Raw genomic sequence first — 10,320 nt, forward strand, 5'->3', positions numbered from 1 at the left:
AGTAGCTCACAAAGTAGAATTTTTGCTCACAAGACTTTGCAGCTTAGAGGGAGTATTGCAGACATCCGTTCCCCTGGAGAAAATGGCTGCTTTGAAGGGTGGACTCTTAAGGCACTGCGTGCTACCAGGGTCCCCCCCCCCAAATTCTGCTGTTCCCAGGCTCCACCCCCAAATCTCCAGTTTGGTGTAGTGGTTAAGAGCACAGACTCTAATCTGGGAGAGCCAGGTTGGATTCCCCACTCCGCAGCCAGAGAGGTGGTGGTTTCATTGTTCATTCAGGCTGTTGTTGCAACTGGAAGTTCAAGGTCCAGGGATGGGTTTGTGTGGAATTGAGGTTTGTGAAGGGGAAAATGGCCACAGAGCATTTGTAGCATCGGGATGGGTCTCCTTGGGAAGCTGCACTCTTTGTGCAATTAAGGTGTCTTTTCTGAGTTCATCTGGGCTGGCAGGACTCCTTAATAACATGGACCTTGCTGCTGCCTCTATTATCCTTTTCCAAATTATCTCTGGTGTCCTATGGCTTTGGGTGTGTCATTTCTCCCTCAGAAGCTGCAGATAATATGCACATCTGAAGTGAATTCCATAGCGTTCTGTGGCATCTGCACCTACCATTGAAAAAGAGCCCACGGAGATCTGGCATTTCCAATGTGCAATGTCTAAAGGAACCCTCTTCTTTGGCCCACTGGAGGTTGTTTCTCCATGCAGGCTTTTTTAGTAGTGTGTGTGCGTGTACACACCCAATGTGAGGCATCAAAAGTTGCTAAACTAATAGCAAGGTGAACCTCTGAGCTGGATTGCTGCCCACTGTGAGAGCAAGTGGTTGTGTTGTGTTCCACTGTAATCTACCTCTTGGCAGGCTCGATCATACTGGGCCCCCTGAGCAAAACATGGGCCCCCTGAGTAAAAAGTTGTTAGCTACGGGCCTGTTGGGGAGGCAGCAAATGCCTCATCGGGGCTTCTTGTTCAGAGTCTCTTGTTCAGAGTTTACCAAGCAATAATGGGTGCCTTTAGATAGAAGCTTCCACTGGCTTGATGGCAGCAATGGAGGCTCTTCAGAGCACTGGGAAGTGTCCATCATCTCTGGGGAGACTCAGAACTGAGGGGAGGAGGGTCTTCAACCTTCCCTCCTGTGCCATTTTCCTGACTGGAAACAGCTACAGGGGCCCCGACTGGCCCTGCTGTGGGGCTTCATGTATATTTGGATCATATGACTGAGTACACGTGGAGCCCGACAGTGTGGCCAATTGGTTCCCTTGCAGCCACTTTCCCTCGGGAAATTGGCACAGGAGGGAAGGCTGAACTCTCTCTTCCCCCATGCAGTGCTTACTACATCAAGCAATGCAGCACTTTTGAAGGTGAGCTCCCTGATCATATGTGTGACTTCAAGTCCGGTTGTGGGTCCCTGACCCAACTTGCATCACACATATCATGCAGATTGACTTCTGTTATTGCCAGCTCTTCTTTCTAATGGTTTGCTTTGCCACTATGCACAGTAAATGTGGGACGTTTCTGGAAACTGGTGAAGGTTGGGCAAGAGCATTGTGCTAACTTCCTCTTTCTGACCTTTTTTTTTTTTGAAGAACTCTTAATAATAAACCCTAAGGTCACTCTAAGAGTTCTCCAAGAAAGCATGGAATGTCCAAGCATGGAATACTTAAGCACTCACCGTTTCAGCTCGCATTCTGTTTGCCAGTTATGAACAGAGAACAGATTTTTCAACGATCAGTTTGGTCGTCCCTCGACCTGTTTGGCAGGTTGTTTAACTGTATTCCCTAATAATGATACAGTAGAGCACAACTGGCTTTCCATGTATGCTCTGTCTCTCACAGCCCAATTGACTTCTACTACCCCTCCTTTCTGTGCAAGTGATCTGCTGAGCAGGAAATTGTTTAACTAGATCATCTATTAAAACACTTACAAATCATATAAATCCTTCATCAATTACTGCTGTGTTTCAATAAAATCCTACCCTTTGGTGTTAATCTACATAGTCCTTAGTGGAGCTAATGGCCACCAACCAGCTTCAATCAGTAGTGTCTTTGCGCATGCACAATTTTGGGAAAGTCTGAAACAAACCAGTTTGACAAGTGCTTATGGCTGTTAGGCACGAACTGAACAGGCCAAGTTATTGGCTCACATTTGATTGCTACCTTTGAATATGGCAAGCTTGACAGTTGAACATGTTCATGGTAAAATCTGTAGCATCCCTAATTATGATGCAAGTCAGGGGAGGTGCACCCATTACTAGTATGGATTGTCACTAGAGCTGATCGAAAAGGGAGGCTTGATTCTCCCAAACATTTTCATTAGTATAAAAAAGTGCCCTCTACTTCTTGTGACGATTCTTTGGGTAAAATTGCAAATGGGATGAAAATATTTGCATATTTGGACAGCAAAGCTCTGAATAGACTTTGTCCTTACAAACACATTCTAATTAAAGAGACATAATGAGAGTGGGGATAATGTTTCCTGCACTGATCACATCAATAATAACAGCCAGAAATGTAAGAGCTTCCTCCTATATCTGGGTAGATTTTACAATTATTTTTAAATCTTAGTTCATACACTTTTTGTAAAGGATATGCAAAACAAAAAAATTATCCAGGGTTGTCATTTTCTTATACGCTTTAAATAGCAATACAGTACACAATATCCATAGATGAAACTTTCCTTGGCATGGAAACACAACAGTGTGATTTATACTGCAATATACTGATGTGCGGTCTCACTGTCATTGGTCAGCTAGTGAATGCGTGTAAGAATCAGGTGCTGTGGATAACTGAAATCCACACAATCCGGTCCCACAATCTTGATTGTTTTGGATGAATGGAAGAAACAGCTCTGTCCCCAGTTGAGTAAACGTGCCTTCAATTTACACCAGGGTGGGAGGCAGTGGGCAATTTTAATGGCATTTAGGTGTTTAGAGAACAGACGACTAACTATGCAAACAAGGGAGGAGAGATTTCATGCAAACATAATTACATTAACCATTTTGGTGTAATCTGGTACCATCACAGTTGGAAGTGTCAAACAAGCTGTCATTGATGTTAAATGGTGTTTTGTTTACTTTCACATGGAAAAGGCCTAGAAACTCTAGAAGTTTCTAGGAGTGTGATTAAAAGTCATAAAAGTGCTCTATCAGTTCACACCCATTTTTGAGAATGTGACAAGTGTGTGTGTATAAAGCGCTGTCCAGTCACAGCCAACTTACGGTGATCCCAGCAAGGGGCTTTCAAGGCAAGGGAGAAGCAGAGGTGGTTGGCCATGGCCTTCATCTGCAGAGCTCTCCTTGGTGCTCTCCCTTCCAAGTACCAACCCTTTTTAGCTTCTGATAGTTGACAAGATGGGGCTACACCATGCCACCTTCTCTCCAAGAATGTAACATAGGAAGGAATTATACACATTCCCCCCAGGAGGGCAGCAAAGCTTCGTTTGTCTTATCATGCTTGACATCCCAGAAAGTGACCACATGCATATATTTTTGGTAAATTACATTTTCAGACACGGCAATGATTTGTGGGAGCACTCTCTTATCTTATTTCAGATTCTAAGGTCTCTAAAATATCCTTCTAAGCCCTCAGCTGTTTGGATCAATGTGACTTCAAAGCAACCAAGCCAATGGCATCAAGAGACACTTGGTAAGTAGACAGGACAGAAGCTGTGGGAAACAATGCAGTGAGTGGGTAACTGCTGCTCAGTAAAAGGACAGGACACCTAGCAGTCCTTGGGTTGTGCCTGGTTCTTGCATTGTTTCTTTTTTGAAGTCCTCGCCTTTGTTGAGAAGCAGCTGGCAAGCATCACTGCTTGAGCAATTTCACTCAGCTCGAAAGACTAGGTCAAGATTCTGACTTAGCCAGCATCCTGCCCAAGGCAAAATGAGAGGATGCTCCAGAGATTTGTGATTTGCTCCACAGGCTTCTGGGATTTCCACTCTCTTGTTGATAAACCTTCACAGGGGTGTGAGTGGTGATGTCATAGTGTGTGCCCTGGCCCCAAACAGCTTGCTCAAGAGGATATAGCCCCTTAGGCTAAAGAGTTTGGCCATATCTGTCTTCCAAGTTCCTCTTTTTTTCAGGGTTTTGTCAGGAAAAATCTTTCATGTTGCTGGAATCAGTTCAATGACACCTTGTGCAAAAGGTTTTTCCATCAAGCCTATGTGAATAAAAAACTTTATTGTCTATATTCTGCTGCTGGTTGGATGGTATTGCTCAGAAGACAACCAGGGTTAGAAGGCGCTGAGCAATAGAACTGGATTGCTCGAAATCCCATCTTCCCAGCATACTGACACTTCATGCACTTACGTGCTCAATGGTTTCAGAAAGCAGTTAATTCCAGGAGTTTGGCATGGGTATTACAGCAGTGGAATTAATTGGGATCTAAACTGATCCGGTCACCTCAACGTAACCTTTTTGTTTGGACACTCAGTCTAATTTAAGCAATCCCTCACAAGGGCATTACTCGGATGTAGCTCAATTTTCAATCTGATTTCGCTAACTGGCTCCAATTTCTCTATACACTTGCAGCCCCTTAAATTGTTCAGCGGAAAAAAAATCATCCCAAGTCGTGGCATTTCGTGGAAGCTGCCTTTTACTGCCCTCATTCAGTCATGGAGTTGTACCGATCTGGCATTCCACAAGCTTCCATCCTTACTGGACACTAAAAGAAAGAGCCATGGCATTTCTATGTAAACCACTGCAGAGTAATGCTGTGTTCAAACAAATGGGAGATCCTGTGAACATCAAGGCATTGTGGCTCACAATCTGACTTTGCTGTCAGGAGTAATGTCGATTCTTAAACCTGGATGTGAACCTTTCGCTCAAATTACTGATTGCAGGGCTAATGAGGCATAGTATGGGTATACCTCTGAACTGAGCCAAGTTACCCCAATCCAGCTAGAGGGTATGTGAACGGAAGCAGGTTTCTTCTACATGCGCATTCGTAGGTGGAAAAGGAAACGCATGGGCAAGTGATTGCTGCCCATGTGGTTCCAGTGCAGCTGCTGGGACTGTATGCACATAAATAATTGTGTGCTGTCAAGTCGCAACACATTCATGGCAACCCTGGTTTTCAAGGCAAGAGATGAGCAGAGGTGGTTTGCCATTGCATTTCTCTGCACAGCAATCCTGGTCTTCCTTGGTGATCTCCCATGCAAGTACTAACCTGGGCTGATCATGCTTAGCTTCCATTCTCTGAGAAGATCGGGCAGACTAGGCTGGACATTCAGGCCATTACATAGGCACATACACCTTTCAACAAAAATGCTGATAGCTATTTGGAAATGGGTGGAAGTGGGTCCTCGGCTTTCCTCTGCCCATCAAAGTGAAGATCAGCATGTCTACAAGTTTACTGAATGGGGTACATGCATGCATAATTGGACAGGGATCCTTCTCTGTTGTTTGTCTGTTTGTTGCCATCAAGTTGCAACTGATTTATGGTGGCCCCCTAAGGTTTTTCAAGGCAAGAGATGTCCAGAGATGGTTTGCCATTGCCTGCCTCCATGTCACGACCTTGGTATTCCTATGCAAATACCAGCCAGGGCTGACCCTGCTCAGTTTTCAAGAGCTGATGAGATCAGGCTAGCCTGGGCTATCTAGGTCAGGGCACCCTTGTCTATAGTCCATACATTAAGATTTACAATAGCAGGAGATGGTTATAATATTGATTTTCCAACAGTACCTATTTTACAGGTGTGAAACCCATTTTCTCTGTTTTCCATCTAGACTTACAACGCAATCCTAAACAGAGTTACACCCTCCTATGCCCATTAACTTCAATTATGGGTGTAACTCTTTTTAGGACAGCACTGCCGTTTGGTTTGTAGAATATTTTCTGATTTGGAGAGTACAAACTAGATGTTGTGATCTTATTTGTGAGTATCTAATTTGAAAATGCTAGCAATCTAGGAATAAGGTACATAATGGTATGATCCTTGAGTCTCACTCACATGTTGGTTTATGGGTATGTCAGAATGGTCGCTGTGCCTGCACAACAGAAAAAGGAAGCTGAAATTTGATGCCTAGAGTCTCCAAGGCATCCTGATGAGAAGGAAAATCTGATCTCAAAACAGTGGCCCGCATTTCATAGGAAGCAAACCACACGTGAACTAAGGGGCAGAAGACAATGTAATAAGGGGGGAGGGGAGAGTTCCCTTCTTAGACCCTCAATTCAGCCTCACATTGAGATGAAGCCATAAGTAGTGGAAGCCAGGAAAGTTAAATCTGAGATGGAACAGGCCACACATGTTGTAGGACGGAGCTGCTCTGCTCTCCCTTCATGCATTTTTACAATTATGAAATTGAGGGGCCAATGACTTTGAATGGTAGCCAGGGTGGTATCTATGTTTGCAGAATGCCTATTTTATTGACATGCTGTGTACATGATGCCTAAAGGTGTAAAGTATTTATTTGGGGAATTTATGGGGATGTTTACATTGAAATAGTTTCAAAAAGTCTTTAGTGGACAGTGTCACTAGACAGCATGTATGGATCTCATTCATTTGACCTTCTCATTGTGACTATTGCATATTGAAGACCAGCAAATCGATCCATTGAAAGACTAATTCCATATGGATGGCCTGTCAGTCTGTTACAACAAAATCAACAGTTTTATGGTACTTTCCAGATTAACAGAGTTATTGTAGCATAAGTATTTGTGAGCTACAGCGAACATTGTCACATGCAAGAAGTCATACCCTCAGCTGGAATATAGACAGATGGACAGAAAAATAGTGTAAACAGAGATACTAGAATTCTGTAGATTTCATGGCCTTTGGGGCCCATTGTTACATCTCCCCCCCCCCCCAGTGGGTTGGACCTAGCCAGATTTTCTACACAATCTCACCTGATTCCCATCCCCCATGGCTTTTATCCAAGCAGGTCCCATGATTCTCAGCATAGCCTTTTCTGGTGGTTGGATCCATAGTTCCTTTTCACCAGCAGAAAAACACAGGTGGGATCCAACTCCATGTATGTATCTGTCAGCCAACTAATACTTCATGCTATGGGGGAAGGAGGGTTTAGTCCCTGAAAGCTCACAATGGAATAAAACTGTCAGTCTGTAAAGTGCTGTGAGACTCTTTGTTGTACATCATTATATAATTAAATTTATTTAGATATTTATACCCCACTTTTCTCCCCAATGGGGACCCAAAGAAACTTACAACATCATTCTCCCCTCTTCCGCATTACCCTCAGAATGACAACCCTATGAGGTGGATTAGGCTAAGAGAGTGATTTGCCCAAGGCCACTGAGCAGGCTTCCCTGGCAGAGAAAAGACTGAAACCTGGTTCTACCCGATCCTAATCCTCCCCTCTAATCACTACACCACACTGGTTTTCTATTTTGCAGAGGTGTCATCGTTTCTTAAAAGAACGGGGTAGACATTGAATCAGCTCAGCCAAGGTCATTTGAGTGTAGTTGTTGTTGTTTGTGTTGTTTTATAGTCTCTACTTTCCTGGGATTTGGAGGGAACTGGAAGGGGAAATGAGAAGGGGTAGGAGAAACAGTGCAATCCTAAAAAGAACATCACCATTTCAAGCTTGGGACCTTCAGCAGTTTTAGAAGGGTGTAATTCTGATCTCAATGGCCCAAGCTAGCCTGATCTCATGAAATCTGGAAGCTAAGCAAGGTCAGCCCTGGTTAGTACTCAGATGGGAGACCACCAAGAAAGCCCAGGTTTGGAACACAGAAGCAGGCAATGCATGCCACCTCTGTTCGTCTCTTGTCTTGGAAACCCCACAGTCCAAAATACTCCACCACCACTTCTGCTTAGGACTGCACTGCCAGTTGACAGGAAGCGGTCTACAGACATTTGTTGTCCACATCTGCCATAAAATGGGGGTTCAGGACGCATAAAGTGGGAAACATGCTTCCTGTAGGAGGTTCTCTTGCCTTTAGTCTACAGAACACTGATATGTCTGGGTAGAGTTGAAATCTTGTAGTTGGGGAAATGGATAAACCATTTCCTTGCCCACATTTTTTTTTTAAAAGCAAAGGTGTTAGCAGACCCTGAAAAAAGGACTGAACAGTTCAGTGCAAATACATCTTGCATGTAAAATATCATGTTGCATTTGAAATCTGATAAATATTTATTATCAATGCTGTTTGCTTTTAATCTCTTCTGGATATCATTCCTCCAGCTTTTTAGTACTTAAACAAAAATGGCATTTACATTGCAATATTGCTTGCCAACAATCTCATTTTCTGGTTTAGGCAGCAGCCTTCATGCTTGATTAGTCTTTAATTATACAAATACCTACATATTAAAAAAAAGTTTTCTTTTTTTCCATATTTTGAGCATGTAATTATTTTCTCTTGCATGCAATAACCTTTAATTTTGGGATTAAGCAACTGATTCTCTTTAGTATGGATGGGTTTTTTCAAGTGTTAAAGTAAATTTGTTTATTGTATTATGAGTGGGGAAATTAACTTTAGGAAAACCTTTCATTAGCACATGTGACGGCGATCAGCTCCTACAAGAAACTTCAAAATATTAATATGAGGGAAAACAAATTAGAGTCTGATCCTGCTTCCATGGAGTGACTTCCAAAGGCATACCTTCCTGCTCTCAGTTTGAATCTACATCACGGAGGTGTCCAAGAATGTAATGTTGGACTGGTTGCTGTTATAGTTTTTGCCTTCAAATCACAGCTGACTCATGGTGACCCCGTAGGGTTTTCAAGGCAAGAGATGTTTAGAGGTGGTTTGCCATTTCCGGCCTCTGGGCCATGGCCCTGGTATTCCTTGGAGGTCTCCCATCCGAATACTAGCCAGGGCCAACCCTGCTTAGCTTCCGAGATCTGATGATCAAGCCTGGGCTATCTAAGTCATGTTGGTTAGATCATGTTAAAACTGGATAACTAAGGAGAAGGCCTTGTGAGCTTTGTAAGACTCAAAATACTGAACACATATGAACACATGAAACTGCCTTATACTGAATCAGACCCTTGGTCCATCAAAGTCAGCACAGTCTACTTAGATTGGCAGTGGCTCTCCAGGGTCTCAGGTGGAGGTCTGTCACATTACCTACTGCCAGATCTTTTGACTAGAGATGCCAGGGATTGAACCTGGGACCTTCTGCATGCAAAGCACATACTCTACCACTGAGCCACAGCCCCAAAACACAATGTTTATGGGCCTTTCAGCATTTCTTGTTTTAAACTTAATAGATGTTGCTGATCTGTTGCGGAGAATCAAAATACCCTGCATCGTGGTCTTCTTATTTTGATTCATGCGCTTATATCTACCCTGTTTCCTCAACGGGATTCTAAGCAGCTCACAACAAACAACATCAAACAAATATAATACAGATAAACCAAAACGGAACAAGAGCGACATGGTTTGAATGAGTTGGGAACCCACTGCTGGCACATCCACAGGTACCACCTGTGGTCAAGAGCTGAAGAACCAAGAAGAGCCCTTTGACTGTTGCCCTTCAGCTCATGAAGTCCAAGTTTTCTCGCACCTGCAGGAAGAGAAAGGCCCAGGTGGGACTCAGCTGCTACCAGCAAGATCTCCCTTTCTTCCTCCCACCCTCACCAGATGTTCTATTCTGATTCTAGTGATATTGTTCTTCTAGTACACACAATGAAGGGTTGGGGGGGGGGGTTTGGTCATCAAGTCAAGCTGACTTCTAGTGACTCCAAGTAAGGCTTGAAGGCAAGAGTCATTCAGAGGTGGCTTGCCATTGCCCACCTCTGTGTCACGACCCTGGTATTCCTTGGAGATCTCCCATCCAAATACTAGCCCTGTTTAGCTTCTGAGATCTGATGAGATCGGGTTTGCCTAAGCTACCCAGGTCAGGGCCACAATGAAGTATTTTTGGCAGCTAAAAGATGTCATCCTTCCCCCCAGCTACTGCATCTGTTGTAATAGTGAGCAATGTCTAAAATGCAGTCATCTGGGTACTGCAAGTACCTGTAAGATAGTTGCTGTAGGCCAACTAAGTCTGTCTGTCTATCTACTGATCGATCAATCAATCGATCAATCGAAACAGGCTTCAGTTCACATATAGGCAAAAGGAGCCACAAGCTTTAATGAGCATGGTGAATGTGGTTTCTGGATGCATGCTGCCCTGACTGGAGTATCTGCAATAGTTCTAATCAGTTCTTTGGAAATGGGAGAGAGCAGTGAAGAGCTGGATTCAGTGCTTCTGTTTTTGCTCTGAAAAAAACCCTGATGATTTCACTGATAATCTGAACCTACAACACCATGTGCCAGACAGAAAGTCACTAACTGATTATACACATGTACGGCAACTCTATGCTGTGAGGAGGAGGAGGAGGAGGAGGAGGAGGAGGAGGAGATTGGATTTATACCCCA

The 10,320-nt window shown here is 43.7% G+C and overlaps 1 protein-coding gene and 1 non-coding gene across 3 annotated transcripts in view; both read right to left on the reverse strand.

The window, feature by feature from the left end:
• The window catches only part of POU6F2 (POU class 6 homeobox 2), a 408,372-nt gene that overhangs the window by 85,271 nt on the left and 312,781 nt on the right, over positions 1-10,320 (reverse strand). The window lies entirely within an intron of this gene.
• On the reverse strand, positions 9,045-9,116 carry TRNAA-UGC. The gene has a single exon. It is a non-coding gene; the product is annotated as a tRNA-Ala (tRNA).

The sequence above is a fragment of the Gekko japonicus genome, unplaced genomic scaffold, assembly GCF_001447785.1.
Source record: "Gekko japonicus isolate JY-2015 unplaced genomic scaffold, Gekko_japonicus_V1.1 scaffold708, whole genome shotgun sequence".
Classification (NCBI taxonomy): Eukaryota; Metazoa; Chordata; class Lepidosauria; order Squamata; family Gekkonidae; genus Gekko; species Gekko japonicus.